The sequence below is a fragment of the Ctenocephalides felis genome, unplaced genomic scaffold (assembly GCF_003426905.1).
Source record: "Ctenocephalides felis isolate EL2017-DRISC unplaced genomic scaffold, ASM342690v1 CF-g0.4_SCAFFOLD_02204, whole genome shotgun sequence".
In the NCBI taxonomy this organism is placed as follows: Eukaryota; Metazoa; Arthropoda; class Insecta; order Siphonaptera; family Pulicidae; genus Ctenocephalides; species Ctenocephalides felis.
Genome location: NW_020538358.1, coordinates 45,521 through 62,911, shown reverse-complemented (window position 1 = coordinate 62,911; position 17,391 = coordinate 45,521). Strand labels below are relative to the sequence as shown.

The window sequence follows — 17,391 nt, the reverse complement described above, 5'->3', positions numbered from 1 at the left end:
ATTTATAAAAGCATTATTCACAAAAATGTGCGTTTTTCGAAAAAAATAACATAAAATTTGTGTGCAATAATGAAGTGCAATTACTGAAATAAAAATAATACGAGAATAAATATTATCATGTATTATTATTTATAAAGATATTTATATTTTTAATATTATATTGAATATATTGAATATTTTTAATATTCAAGAAAATCACAAAAGAACTTTGTATACAAATTATACACAATCAATAAATATATTTATTGGGTTGTGTATAATTTGTATACAAGGTTCTTTTGTGATTTTCTTGAATAATAAAAATATTTTCTGTTTAACTTGGGAATTTTAATACTTTATCTGTTTACTAAACAGATAAAGTATTAAAATTAAGATATCTTTATATATGATCTTTTTAACCATATAAATTATGTATTACATCATTACTAAACAGTGTTCAGTAATGATGTAATACATAATTTATATAGTTAAAAAGATCATATATAAAGATATCTATTTACTGTTGAATTATTATTAAGCATTTGTTAAATTTTGATAAAATAAGTTATAGTGATAGTTACTACATATTAAACTGATCCTTTGATTGAAGAAGTAATCCTGATAAAATATTGATCGGATATTAGGTCATTATGGATATTTACTTATTAAGAAAATAGATTATCACTTATTGAAAAAAATAGTCTTGAACAGTTACTGTTTGAGTTTTAGATTCTAAAAATAGTTTCTATTGAAATTATTATTATTCAAAGAATCATTTTTTGATCGGCTGATTAATAAGTTTCTTTTAATAGTCTTTAATTAATTAAAAAGAATCTGTTCATTACTATATAACTAATTTGTATATATCAGGTATTTATATCAACTATTTATCAATAGTTTCTCTTAAAGAAATTGTCTTCATAAATAATGGTCGTCTAACTTTGCATGTGTTAATTGCATATTAGGTGAAACGTAAGGTTCTAAATAATTACCAAGCAATAAGCTTTATTAAAAAGAAGAATCTGTTCATTACTATACAAGTAATTTGTTTAGATCAGGTTTAAATAGTTATTGATTTTTATCAATAGTTTGTTTTAAAGCAATTGTCTTCATAAATAATGATTATCTAACTTCGCATACCTTAATTGCTTATTAGGTGAAACGTAAGGTTCCAAATAATTTCTCTAAAATTAATTATTTAACCCAAAAAATACAATTTAGTGAACTTGTGAAAATCTTGTAGAAATGAATAATATTCTTGAGAATGAAATAATCAATTTTAGTATAAATTGCAATAATTTAAGAAATAATGTCTATAAATTAAGAAGTTTTAATACATAGTATGCTCTCTGAAGAGCTTGTTTAATTACATAGATATATCTATAATGATATTTCATGAATATTAAAAATATGTTTTGTCCACAAATAAGTTTTGGACGCTTTTTTGGGTTTTAAGCCAAAATTCGGAACTTTGCATAGGACTTTTACAGATAGATAAAAGGTTTAACGGGATAAAAAATGTATAGTATAAGATTCTATATGGACCTTTTGCATACCGAATTTAAAAAAAAAAATTAATTCAAGCATGTAAAAGTATCCAGTCGATTTTTAATTGCGGTATAAATTTTATTATTAAAATTCATATATAATTTCGTTTATTTTCAGTGCGAATTCAAACGTTTAATAATTTAAGTTTTAATAAATAAAAAATATATACATTTTCAACAAATTTAAGTTACAAAAATAAATGCCCCCAGTGAGAATTGAACTCACGACCCCTGGTTTACAAGACCAGTGCTCTAACCCCTGAGCTATGGAGGCTTGCAAAAAAGCTGAAAAATATTAATTGTATTGCCACTGTGACTTAATTACCATGGCAACGCAACCTTAATTTTAATGTACTTATTATTTATATTTATATGGTATATCAAAACAAGTTTAGACGTTTGTTGAAAATAGTTCATTATATATGTGTGAGAAGTGATTTTAAAATTGTGCTGAACTAATAAAAATATAAGTTTTACTGCTATAAAATGGCGACTTCAGTGACAATTAAATTTGCGGCCTCTGGTGTAAAAGAATTGTGCTTTATGGAGGTTAGTTTAGCAAATATTTATTTTAGTTAAGTCTTTGGCTGTCATAATCCTAGACAATATTAGAATACGACGTATTCATAACTAAGTATACAGAATCTAATAGTATTCTACAGAATCTGTCATCTGATTATCGTCAACAACATAAATAATACAACACTGTACTTTAATTTAATTAATTGTCCTTTAATTATAAATAATGCATTTTGTGATACGACCCCGACGAGTCGTGTTTTATAAGCTATTCGTGAGCGCGATGATGCGTTACGGTGTCGAATTCAATAACATTGTTATATTCATAGTCATGGCACTGACAGGCGATTTAAATTAACTGTTCATAGATATATTAATAATGAATTCTAAAACTAATGAAAAATGGTAGCTCTTCATAGACCTGCGTAGACTACATAGACTGCTAGTCGAGGGCAAAATAAGTGCATGAAGATAGAAAGGGACTGTGACGTCACTTGCTGAACGAGCGCAGCCGACAATCGTAGAACTCTCCCGATTGATTAAATGTTATATGCATAACGTAAAATTAAACCGTGTGCTTGAAATTGTTAAAGTGTTGTGAAGAAAAAAAAAACAGTTATTACTCCTGAATAGTTAAACGTCATATGCATAGACCTTATAATATATAAATAATTTTAACAGATGGATTCGATTAAAATTAATAATATCATTTTTTACAAAATTATCAGTCAACACAATTGCCTTTATATTATTAAAATAAAACAAATGACATTTAATCAATCGGTAGAATTCCGACGATCGTCGGCAACGCACGTTCAGCAAGTGACGTCTCAGTCCCATCTATCTTTGTACACTTTATACAACTGAAAGCATATGAAGACTAGCAGCCCATGTAGTATACGGTCTATGCAGCTCCTACATAATATCTTGGGCTATATAGCAACTTTTGACAAAATTGTTGCGGGATACAGGGATTAGCCATGCATTCATCGACATTTCTACAAACAATTTCCTAAATTTATGGTTTTAAATCTTTTCACATTGTTGACTTCCTCAGGGTAAGTTATAGTGAACGCAAAAAAATCGCAAATGAATATTTCTATAAATCTTTACATTTCAAAACCTTCTGAACATTTAGAAAAACTGGCATACTATTAGAAAAAATGTATGCATGTATATATGTATGCAGTGGCGTCGGAACCGTGTGGACTTCAGCCCACCCATAGATTTTGATGGGTCAGTAATAAAATGTATCATTAGCAAACCGAAAATGATAGTGCAATTTTATATTACTAGTCAAAAATGGCGTACCTGCACAGTTTTGTATATTGCGTCGGCCTGCGGGACAGCAGCTATGACAATATTATGCAGGACGGTTTAAATGCTCAATCGAAACAAAAAAAATGTTTTAATATTGTTCAAGATCTTATTGAAAACGCCTGCTACCCTGTTACAATAAGCACTAGCTCTTCTACATTAATTTTTTTGTATTTATTAGAATATTTTTATTTTTGTATGTAACGACCTTTCAATTTCAAAAAGAATAATGCCGAATAATAAATAGGTTGTTTGCTGAAGGGCATATTTATAACACCATATTAAAAAATTTTTTTTTGATTTATTATTCATAGCATGCTATACAAAGTACATTCAGCTACATTTGTTACAGTTATATATTATTTGTCTGCGTGAGAAGAATCGCTATCCTGCGATAGCGCCTTCATAGATGTTATATTATTTTTTGTAGTAAATCATTGCAGATTCTTTTTTTGAGACGCTTTGGTGGTAAAGGCTTGAGTAAATCAGACGCCAATACGTTTGGATGACGACTTAGACGAGCTTTGTATCTGGTGCAGTAAAGACTAATTTCTTCTTCTATAGTTCGAATTCTGAGATCTTGATGTATCAAACAGTTGGGAACGTATTTTAGAGCTTTCACGATTTCTTTCAAAATTTTATTTTGGAACCTTTGTAGAATAGTTATGTTCGATTTACTGGCCGCGCCACATAGTTGTAGGCCGTAAGACCATATTGGTTTAATAATTGTCTTGTATATTAGGAGTTTATTTTCTATTGTGACTTGTGATTTCCAGCCCATTAACCAATTAAGTTGACTACGTGTTAATTCAAGTTGCTGACACTAAAAACTTCTAATAAAACACCTTCCTGATAAAGGTAAGAGATTTTTAACGATATTATTTAATGCCATAATACGGCTGAAGTATTTTCCTTCATCGTGGAAATTGGCAAAAATTATCTTAATTCTCAAGCCTGGAAAAAATCCTACTGATGCAGTTTCCTACCGGCCCATTAGTCTTCTATCTTGCCTGTCAAAATTTTTTGAAAAAGTTATTCACAAAAGAATCATTAATATTTTAGAAGATAATAATTTTATGCCAAAACATCAATTTGGGTTCATTAGACAACACTCAACAATAGAACAAATAAATAGAGTTGTGGATTCCATTTATAAAGCCTTTCACTTAAAAAAATATTGTTCAGCCCTTTTTCTTGACATCAGTCAGGCGTTTGATAAAGTTTGGCATAATGGCTTGCTGTACAAATTAAAGAAGAATTTACCATACAACTATTATCTCCTCCTAAAATCATATCTGTGTGATAGAAGATTCTTCATCAGTTTTAATGATGCTTCATCTAATATTAAAAATATTTCTTCCGGAGTTCCCCAAGGTAGTGTTCTTGGTCCGCTGCTTTACATTATATATACTGCTGATATACCTACAAATGCAGAAACCATGATTGCTACCTTCGCAGATGATACGGGAATTTTAGCTCAACAGGACAACCAATTGCTTGCCTCGGAAATTCTACAAAAACATGTAGATGAAGTAGAAGAGTGGATGAAACTATGGAGAATAAAAGTGAATAACTCTAAATCAGTTCACGTTACTTTTACGTTACGACAAGGTTCATGCCCCCCTGTTAGATTGAATGGTGATTTAGTTCCTGTATCCAATGTTGTTAAATATCTGGGAATACATTTAGATAGAATATTAACTTGGCATGAACATATTCTAAAGAAGCGTCAGCAAAAAATTAATTGTTTAATTGATTTATTTAGATTGAAATAATGTAGGCTAGATTAGATGTCCGCACTGTTGTATATTGTAGTTATTTAAAGCTACTAATTTGCGTATATTGAAAACATCCCATTACAGCTGTTGGCCATTTAAGATTAAAACTACGTTCTAGACTAGGCAGATGCACAAATCATCAGTTTATCCACAAAATAAGAATTGCTATCATATGGAAAAGAATATTAGCTAATAAATTGGACAATATAATAATTATATCCAGTCTAGGTGAAGAAAAAGTGGTAATAAAATATCACAAAATTTCATTTATGCCAAATATGCAAAGCTTTTTTCTTCATATAAATTCGTAGTAAAAACTTTCAAACTGCTATGTACATTTTTTGGCCTTTGTGCATTTCCTAGGTTAGGTTTATGTTAAAACGCCTGATTGCACGAAAAGTAGATAGTATTTTGGACTATTTTATCCGAAAATTGGCTCATAAGTAAGTGCAGCTTTTACTCTTAATTTTTGAATTCTGAATTTTTGATCGATTGTGTAATTTTCGTTTGTGAAGTTTGGCGTTGATTGAAAGAAGGAAAATAAAATGTTTTTTTTCCCATATTTTGTTTTTTGTTTCCTGCAAAGGCAAAAAGTCATCTTAATACCACAATAAGTGATGCGCCGATTGGGGTGACGGAGTCTTAAAAAACGGCAGTGTCAAAATTAATTTGCTCTGATGATTTTTCACTCAAAGATGAAGAACGCTCTGCTCGGTCAGACGAAATTAATTAAAAAGGAATTGCCTACGTTGAACTGTTATCACCAATCGAAAGATCAATTATGAGGTATACATTAAACAATTAACGAAATTAAACAATGTAGCTGAAATAATTTATTCCATTATTGACTCACATATATTTGGACACTCGGCAAAAATTATCAGAGCTTCGTTGGGATGTTTTGCCAAAACCAACACATAGTTCTGACCATCTGATTATCTTTTTCGGTTTCTACAAAGCTTCTTGAATTAAAAAAAAAATCTATAATAATTCAGTTTTTTGCTAATGAAAAAACCAGAAGTTTATAAAAGTGGGATAATGATGCAGCATGAAAGATAAGAAAAAGTCAGTGATCAAAATATACAGTCAGAATAAAATTATTTAGTTTTATGAAAAAAAAGTCTCTGATTTTCTAACAAAAATCCCAAATCACAAAACTTAGTTGCCAACCTGATGTTAATCTAATATTATGAGAATAAATTCAATACCTGTACAAACATACTTCATCTTTCTTCGCACCCCATCTCAAAATCAGTATATATAGTTTCGCTATCATGACTACTGTCACTACAGTACCCTGGCACAACCGTATCCAGTCTCCTCTGCTATAGAAATTTCTGCATTATTTTGTTTATGTAAAAAGCTATTTCGTGTCAACTAAATTTTACTCTTGGAAAGAGTAAAATTTATTTGGTAAAAGTTTACATAATGCCTAACATAATGAATACGTATAAAATGAACTTCTTTCAAATACAGATATTGAATTTATTTCCATAATATTTGGTTTTAATTATTCGATGAACAACGTGCTTAAGTCTTCAAAAACCATTTAGATCCCACACTATACCAGTGAGTCACAATTGATATATTTTTTGTTTATCATTGTAAACAAACCTAAATTAGGTCAATGCTTATTATACGGCAATTAAAATTTGGTATTGTACCAGTTAAGTGATTCCGACGACCTAATGTTAAGAGTTATTCATTAATTTATTTGTTAAAGGAATGATTCAACTTCAATAACAAGAACTGATTATCAACATGAATCTAAATATAGAAAGTTTATAAGAACATGGCTACAGTGTGGCGTTGATTAAAATTATAAGTTATCCAATTTATATTAATACTGATTCATTTGAAGTAATACTGATATATGTATATGTAAATTTAATACTTTCACAAGATTTATACAAAAAACAATAATGGCATGCCTCATATGTCTAATAATCAAATAAAGGAAGGTAAATCAACATATTTGAGGCCCTGAGAATTTTTTAATAGATGCATGTATCTCATTTTATAAATGCCTCAGGTCATGCTAGAGGGCGATTTATAGTTATAGCCATCTATTAAAAATATCGATAAAACCGTGGAAATTGTCTACGATAGTTATTGAACAAAAAAAAAGGATTAAAAATTTAGTGGTGTATGGCATCGTACCTTATGTGGTGTATGGCAAATTGTTGGAACTTCCCGTACCGTCACAAAATGTTCGAGGAATATTTAATGTTTTCAAATACTGTAACTTTCATTATTCATATTTTGTGGACAAAATATAAGAGCTTATGATTTTGACGACCACGTTTATTTAAAATGATTTAAAATGAAGGACACTGTCGAATATTTATAAGAATTATATAATCTGAATTGCAAAGTTAAAATTATTTTTTTAATGGATATAAGTGAACTTTTGAACCTTAGCCAGAATTAAAATTAAAATCTGATTTATTTTAGATATACAATGAAACAGTTTTTAGAAAAAATGTTTAATTTTGAAATAAAACAATTATTTTTTCCAAAAGCAATTACTTTGTCAACACAAGCAAAAAGTTTTTTGAGCCATTCAAATCGGATTCTTCCATTGCCAACTGCCATTTTTTGCATATTTGGCTCCGTATCTTCGAAACAGCTGGACCTGCCTTTGCCCAAAAACTAATCAGGGCATCTTATCAATAGGAATCAAATGTTTTTAAACGATTCAAATCGGTTGATCCGTGCGCCCGAAAACGTGAACGAAAAATTGCGGACACTCAAAACACACACATCTATTTTTTCTGAGGTATGCCAAAATGTTCAGAAACCTCTGAAACGTGAAGATATGCAAAAATATTCATTTTAGAATTTCGGCCCATTACTATAACTTACCCTGCGGCAAGTGAATAAAACTGAATTTTGCCTCTCAATATCTAGATCAATATCAACATTCAATCAAAAATCAATTTATGTGCAGAACACGGGCTCTCTCTAAGGAAAGCAGTTAGAGCAACGGGACTTTAATCAGGAGTCCTTGTCTGATGTCAAGCAGTAGTGATATCAGTTTTCACTTGGAAATATAGCAATATGCCGCATCTCCGAAATGGCTCGACCTGTTTTGCCAAAAACTAATCAGCACATCTCTCTATCAATAGAAATCGAACCGTGGACGAAAAATTGTATCCATTTTTTTATTTTCCATCAATTCTCCACCCAGTATTCATTTTTCTAAGCAATGTCAAAATGTTCAGAAACCTTCAAAACGTGAAAATTTGCAAAAATTTTCAATTTTGATTTTTGGCGATTACAATAACTTACCTTACGGGAAGTTAAAAATATTTGAGAATACGACAAATTACAGGACACGAAGATTTTTATCTCAATATTATTCTCGTTTAATATTCAATGTTTTTGGTCCTTCGAGATCGCAGACGAACGAATGTTTTTAATTTTTAAACAATAATTTACATAAATCAAGTCTAACACATTGTTAAATACACAATAATGAAGCTGAACGTTTAAAAGTTGTTATGAATACTTAATTTTTCATTAAGTATTCAAATGAGTGATAATACGAAACTGTGTACTTAGTACTTACGTATTACGAGCAGAGAAGGATGTGATCGATATGCAATACACGTCTAAAGATTCATCAATAATTTAAAGCAATAATAAGCTGTTCAAATGCTAGACTTCAAATAATCGTCACATAAATGCATAGTAACTTGTTGGAAAGTATGTAATTTATTTTTTCCTGGTATCATATCATTTGTAATTTTTACGCCTAATTTGACGTTCCAACCGAAACATCTTCACAAATTTTGTGAACTAATGTAGCACTTGTGTATGTTGAGGTTACTCTTCTTAACCCTTTCCACTCGAGTGCCGCCACCCCGTCGGCAAAACACATACAAATTCTGGAATTCGCGAAAGAAAAGAGGCAATATCAAGAGCCAATGAGCAACAATTTTGAAATTTTTGCTTTTCTAAATATTATACCAGGAAATAATACTCATGCTAGACAATATTTTGTTGAAGATGCAATACGTTCTGAAATGCCATTTGGAAGTAATTAAGTCTCGGTGAAATTAGGTGGAAAAGGCATTAGTGAAATACCTGAAACGGACTAGACAACAACAAAAGACTTAGAATACTCCGACATATATATATATATATATATATATATATATATATATATGTGTCTATATGTATATATATGTAGATAGATATAGATAGATATAGGGTAGAACGGGACACAAAGGCTCAATTTGACCTAGTAAAACCAAACCATACACGTATCAAACAAACACCTACCTAACTATGTTAAGTAAAATTCCCAACTAATTCGTCGTTGTACAACTATATTTTCTTGCTACTTTTCAAAAATTTGTCGAACAGCCAGGGTGAGCAAAAAGATCCACCACTTTATTTGTAATTTATTGAATAATAGTTACATTATTTAATAATAATTAAGTATTACATTATTAATAATTATTAGGTAGAACAACAAAATTAAAAATCATAATTTAAATATGTATTTTCAAACATAATAAACAAAACAAATTATCATTATATATCTTGCTTTAGTGGATAGTTTTTCTTAATTTATTATAATTAGAATCATTGTATATTGAAATATAATTATTATAAATAAAGTGAATACAACTTCTATTTGAAATTCATACCTCTTCGGCACATTTTTTATAAAGATCGCACTGGATACAACCTTCATTTGGATCATAAGAAATTATTATCAGAGTTAGAATAATTATTAATTTAATATATCTTTTGTAAAATAGCTTTTATTAACTTATTTTACATTTTTATTTACTATTTTCTTATTGTTTACACCTGGCCAGTATACGGATTTAGGTGATCCTTTTTACCCCAACGGCATGTATGCTATTCTAGGGGTTATAGAAATTAAACTCTTGAATCTAACTCAAACATAACAATACATAAAACAATTAAATGAAGTATACTTAAAAATTATATTCAGCTATTGTAAATTAAACAACCGTGCTCATAAGCAATAAGCCTTATTAACAAAATTAATAACCTTAATAACAAAAAAATCCTTTTGTTACAAAATTTACAATGGTGTCATTTATCTCGAGATAGCGAAGTCGCCCGATTTAAGGCGATGGCTGGTTTCACTCTTTTGCCCTCTTCTTTCAAATTAGTTAAAAATTCCTAACTCTACTCGTTTTTTAGGTATAGGTGGTGGATCTTTTTATCCGCGGTCCTATAAGCCCCGCACTACCTTATAATATAGTATAGTTGATTTTGATGTGTAATGAATGCATATATATGAATAAATTCTTAGTGGGCATAACATCAAGTTAAAAAAGGATATTGTAAGCATTTTAAAACAACTATATTTTTTTATTTATTTATTATAATGGCATCTGATGAAGTTTATATACAATAATGTATCAAACATATATACAAAATTATGTTAATTTAATAAATTATATATCCAATCTATTTTTGTTAAAAAATTTGTTGATAATGCTGTATATATTTTCAGAATTATTCATGAGTGGTTGATTTAAGTTAGTGGGCAACTCACTTTTCTTTTTTTAAAACTTCTCATAATTTTTTTCCCTTGCAGGCTGGTATCGAGAGCACTGAAAAAAATATGTGGTTAAGAGATTTATTTTTCTTCGTGTCCACATGTGCATGTCGGAAAATTGATAATACTAACTTTGTTCAGGTGTTTTTTTGAACCTTCTGTGGTCTAGTCGGATCCTACAGATATTTTTTATGTATTTTCTATTTTTGTTATAGGGGCACGTAAATATTTTGAAGTTTATTAATTCATAATTATGGCTTTTTTTCTCCAGAGATTTTATATAGTATAATAGCTATTAATGTAGGGCCATTTGTTTGAGTTTTTATATTATCTGAAGTTGGAATTTAGTGTCCTTCTTGTCCTAATTGACAAGTCTGCTTTGTAAATTTGTCTACAGTTTCGTTGTGTTTAATACCATCATCCACACAATATCTATTTTATATTTTTCGCTGTCTAATTTTTCTATTGCCTCGAGTAAAAACATCTATATTATTCCATTCGATTTAATGTAAAATTCGACGTCGTCAATCAGTTTGCACGTAATACTAAAACTGCCAGTAATAACTTTTGAAATATTTTTTAACAATATAGTGTAGAAAAGGCTCCCAAGACAAATTTGAACTACGTATTAAACACCAAATGTACAAAAAAAAAATTGCAAAATTATTGCACATGTTGGGACGAGAGGGTATTTACCATCTTTTTTTCACTTGATGTTATGCCCTCTACGAACTTTTCATGTATAATTTTATACATGTACATATGTATTCACAATATGACTCTTCTTTTAACCAAATGTGATTAACTCAAAGCATTCTGTAATTCTTAGTTATAGTGTCACATTTTTTTCTGTGTGAGTATTGTTACTCTGTTTCCGTTGTCCCATTTACAACCAATACTACTATTTGACACCAAATTTAATATGATGCTTCAGCTTATAGGGCAAATGACCGGTTTTTCTGGAAAGTCTAATTTACAGGAGTCGATTTTTAAATGATGTACTATTAACGTTAGTAATCTCCAAAATTTACTGCTTATTTCGTTTTAATTGCTACAGTTTACTGTTTGTTTTTAAAATAATTTATATTTATATTAGTTTTTTTACATAGATTAAATTTTATCGTCGTTTTGTTCTTTAGTGTTATTTAAAAAATAATTGAGAACTCCTAGATTAACTTTATCTAGGTAAGCGCTTTTGAAATAGTTGTTTCGATGTCATATTGCGCCATAACAAAATCTATTTAAAGAAAAAAAATAAAATACATTCTATTTTGAAAGCAGTTCTGGAAAAGCGTTATTTTTATCTAGTTTTTTTTTTTCAAATATATACTTATTCTTGATTCATTTGTGGATAAAATTCATTGTTTGCTAATGATTTTAATTTAAAAAAACTAAAGTTCTTCAAAGGCTGTAACTTCATGGTTTATCTAATATTATCGATTATATAATTATGCAATTTAATTTCTTTTTAACTTCCCGTAGGGTAAGTTATTATTAAATTTTTATATATCTTTACGTTTCAAAGGTTTCTGAATATTTTGGCAAACCTTAGAAAAAATGGATGTATGTGTGTGTGTGTGCGTGTGTGTATGTGTGTGCGGATACAAATTTTTGTCGACGATTTCGGGAACACCGATCAACCGATTTGAATAATTCAAAAAACATTCGATTCGTATTGATAAGAAAACATGCTGATTAGTTTTTGACGAAGGCAGGCCTAGCCGTTCCGAAGATACGGGGCAAAAAGTGCCAAAAATGGTAACACAGATTTTAAGAGAACGGAGCGTCCGATTTTAATAATTCAAAAAACATTTTACTTGTGTTGACAAGATAAAGAATTGATCAAATTTTCATTCAGGTCTAGCGGTTTCGGAGATCTAATGAAAAAAGTATAAAAAATGCCATTTGGCGGTCAAAAATGATCATTAGACATATGCACATCAAATTATCAGATATTTTATAGTGATTTAATAATAAGTATAATTTTTTTTTTACATTTCTATGGGTTCCGTACCAATGTTTATCCGTTAGACGGCGGCGCGGCACTTACGCGCTTTGACATTTCGTCTCTATGCAGTTCAAGCAGTACGATTGCTTTAAAAAAAAGTTCAGAATTTCCAAAATATGTCAAAATGAAGAAAACATTTATTTTTCGAAAAAGTTTTTGTTTTAATAATATAATAATTTTGGTATGAGAAGTTCCAGCAATTTGCCTTAAGGTACGATGCCATGCGCCCCGCTAGTTGAAAGTTTTCTATTATAATATTTCTAAATCGTAATAAACGCAATTAGAAAAGGGACTATTAACAGCTGGAATTTATTTCTTTAGGGAAAGAACCCGTTTTCAGAAAGCTCGCGCGCATTGTTTACCAATCGCACTGTTTCAAAATAATCTTATCGCGATATGTTTGGCTATGTTGCATATTCGACATTCTTCGTTTAATTAATGAACTACGATCTTTTTTCGAGGTGACGAATTAAAATAAATATAACTAAACTGCTGAGACTATATTTATATATATAGTTTTCATTACATTCAGCATTTTCGACATATTTGTCTTCAATAAGGAAATGGTGAAGCCTTAAATAAATTAACCGACAAAGCATTTTCGTTGAAAGTACGCAGTGCAAAATGATGAATCTTATGTATTTTATCTCAAAAGTTCCAATCGGAATCATTCTTGTTATTGACCATCGTTTATTAATTTGTCATTGTGACATTGTCTCTTGGTGGTGACGATTTTGAATTTTGCTATCGTACTTGAGATTTTAACAAATAATTTAAGTGTGGGGTGACCAAAAAATATGTGTGTGTATGTGAGTCGATTCTTCGAATTTCCCTCAACTTCAAAAACTGCTGCACCGATTTTTAAAATTTATCATCCATTCGATGTAACTCGATAAGAACTCAACTACTCAGCAAATTACAAATTTTGCTGATTAGTTTCTGGTACAGATCGACCGAGCCTTTTCTTCTTAATTATTCCTCTAAAAAAAATTCGGCGATTTTGATTAAAATTTTTACGGTTTGACTGTTTTGCAACCGGAGGAAAATTTTTATTAAATTTTATTAAAAACGCGTTTTTAGTCTATCTTAAGAAAAAAATCACGAAAAACTAGGCATTGTCCATAGACAATAATAAATGACAATTTATCATTCTTTAATTACTTGTAGGTACGAGCTTATCTCCTTTATACAAATATTTTTTTATTACGGAATTCATTTGTTATCAAGCTATTTTGTTAAATGACGGCATGATTTATCTTTAACTTATGCAGATTTACAAGATGTTGGCATAACACTTTTGTTGGATTTGTTCAAATATAAGATAATGCATCATAATATTTGTTCATAGCTAAATTTAAATAAGAAAAGAATAAATTGTAACGACACAATGTCTATGAATTCTATTCATATTTTTTTCAGTTCCAGTCTAGAACATTTATCAATTTCTTTTTAAGGATTTATTTTATTATTAGAGGCCATGATGTACCATATTCGATTTCTAAGAAAGTAAATAGTATTTTTAAACATGCCAATGTTCTTCAAACAACAACATTTAGTTATTGCAAATTATCAATATTATTCATGCTTTATTTTTATTAATTATCTAATCTGTAAAAATGTTTTATAAAAAAAATGATGTCATAATATAATTTATTGTAAACGATATCAATGTTACACTGATTGCTATAAGCAATATTGTTATTTAAATAGTTCAATGTTCAGATAACAAATATATAAATGAAATGAATTTCATGGAACAAAACCATTTATTTGATCAGATCATTGATTGCTAAAGATAATATTATCGAGAGAGTTTGTTTATTTATAGATTAATTGATCGCATAGTAAGAAACAGTTAAAATTATATAAAAGTATTGGTGGTTGAAAAATTGAGGAAGAGGAAAAAATTCCAAATACACATGCTGAATTCATACCGTTATTTTGATTTAGTATTTCTGTAAAGTTCTAGATTTGTGGCATGATTTCATTTACATCAAATGCATAATTCATCAATAAATAATTATATGATTTATCACATAAATTTCTCTAACAATTTGAGACTCTACGAAAGACACGAGCATTCCATAACTTTCTTAGAAATAGAATAGGATACATCGTATAAACAGGGCCTTCCCGAAATTGTGCACTGCATATTATCAGGGAATTCACCAACCTTTGAAATTTAATCTAAATTGATAAAACTACTCATTGTCAGCACACACACATTATATATATATAGTATTATCTTCATTTCATTTCATTTAGCGTCGAGTTTCTTTGAAACTTCTGCTTCTTACTATCTTCAAATAGTATTACTGATAATTATTTAGATATGTTTTTACTGAAGTAAATTAACAATATTAACCACTTTGACATTGAAAGCATATTATATAACATTGTCATTAGAGGAATTTTGTTGCTAGTTTGTGAAAATATTCTTCATGATAGTAATAATGTCTATCATTTGAATTAAATGTGAACATCAAACAACAAATAATTACATTAATTTAAAATATTGTTTTATCACGATTAGTTGAAAATATAAATTTAAGTTTATTTATATATCGATAATAATGCATGCATACATTTCGATATATTAACGATAAGGCGATATGCAATATGTATAAATTATCTATAATGAGAAAGATGTTGAACTTTGATAGTGCGGTAAAGAGACGTACTTACGTTTGAAAAATAAGCATTGTTTCAAGTTTTATGTACATTTATCAATTGTTTGTTTTTTTTACCGGTGAATATCTATAATATTGTATTATATAGTATTATTGTAAATTGTATGAAACTTCAAATAAAATATTTATTAGGAAAGCATATCTGTTATGCATGCGCTTGTATAGTATATTTCAAATTTTCGTTATTGAAAGCAGAAATTACCTTAAGCAAAAGCGATGTGAAATTTTATAAGCGGACGGACTGCTTATATTTTTGAAATAATTTTTAAAGGGACACCTATCCAAAGCTGCACTTTTTATATTTTGATATATTTACATGATATATTTACAAATTTTATTTCTTATCATCTCGAGTGTCTAAATATATTTGAGTAATTAATATAAATTTCATAAGGCTTATACTGAAGAAGATTCAATATATTGAAGAAACTTGAATATGACAGATGGTCATAATGTTTAAAAAGATTTTTTTCATTAATTTTTTGATGATATATTTCTATCCATTTTATATGGGTTATCTTACCATGCCCTTACTATGTATTAGCAGCAAATACGCTCGCCGAGTGTTTTGACGCACAGTGCGATGAAGCGCGGCTGCCAGGGATGGCAAGGAAAATGTATGGAAAATATTGAAACACAAAGATTTAAGTCGTAAATTAAGTAGTTCTATTAATTAAGAAATTTATTTTGTTCGAAAGATGGCTTAGAAAGTTTAGAATTAAACTAGTTGTAAGTGGCATTTTGCCTTAGGGCAAGTTATATGAACTTTCTGGCATAAGTAAATAATCAACTTGGTCAATATTTATAAGTATTCCGAGTTGATTTATTACACATTTTTGAAAATCGAACACGTGCCTAATACAACTCGGAGTATTTTCTAAAAGCGCGACCAAATAACTCAAATTTTAATATTTTATAATGGAACTTTTTCCGTAGGATTATAATGTTTTAATATGTTTATTAAGACCAAGTACTCTATCGCCATACCAAAAGATCATCTAAATTTTTTTCTTAACAATTAATTTTGAAGAAAAGGTCGGACCGATCTTTGTTCAAAACTTCCAGCACGATTTCCAAATAATATATTTCGACTAGTATTTAAATTTTCAAAATCAGATCAGAATTTTTGACTAAAACGCAGTCGAAAAATGTTGCAATTTTCTGCTAATTTTAAAGGAACAGCTCAGGCAATCGTATCAAAAAACTAACCAAGGAAAGTACCTACCAAGTTTCGTCTAATGAATTGAATTTTTTTTTCAATTCAATTATTTTTTTTTTTTTCAAACTTCGATGAATTTTTAAAATTAACCGACTTGTCGTAGGGCCGTAACATTTTAGTATGTTTTATAAGACCATAATATCTATCATCAAAAAAAGTTTCAAAAAATCGTCGATTTTTTTTTTGTTACAACAACAGTTACTAACAAGAAAACGGCCTGGCCGATCTTTACCGAAGACTAATCAGCACGATTCTCAATCAATATCTTTCAAACGGTTTTTGAATTTTCAAAACCGATTCAGGATTGAAGTCAGGATTTAGGATTATAGGTTAAAACGCGTACGAAAGTTTTCACACTTTTTTGCCAATTACATAGAAACGTCTCTACCGATTGTCGTGCAAAACTGAAGAACGCTGGTCTTCATCGATTTCATCGAAATACATCGAATGGCTTTTAAATTTTTAAAATCGGTTCAGCTGTGATTTTGACAAATCATCGACGAAAGGTAAGAAACATGCTGAATCGTTTATGTATACTTTATCGCTTTTGATTATTTATTGATAAAATCATTTATATAAAAATTTATCATTGGGAAGCATATTACATAGCGTTTAGAGTGAAGACATTATAAAGAAAAATTGCGTCGCTATAATGGTAAATTAGTTTTTACTAATTTACATAAATTGTTTGAAAATTGAAATTATAAATTTTTGATCACATAGGGAGCCCTGTGAGGTACATAAAGGGGTCGCTAGCCAGGTACCTGCCTGCATGCAGCAACGCAC

At 29.2% G+C, this 17,391-nt stretch overlaps 1 non-coding gene across 1 annotated transcript; it reads right to left on the bottom strand.

The window, feature by feature from the left end:
• Nucleotides 1-1,727: 1,727 nt before the first annotated feature.
• Nucleotides 1,728-1,800, bottom strand: Trnat-ugu. The gene has a single exon. It is a non-coding gene; the product is annotated as a tRNA-Thr (tRNA).
• Between the last annotated feature and the right edge of the window lie 15,591 nt (nucleotides 1,801-17,391).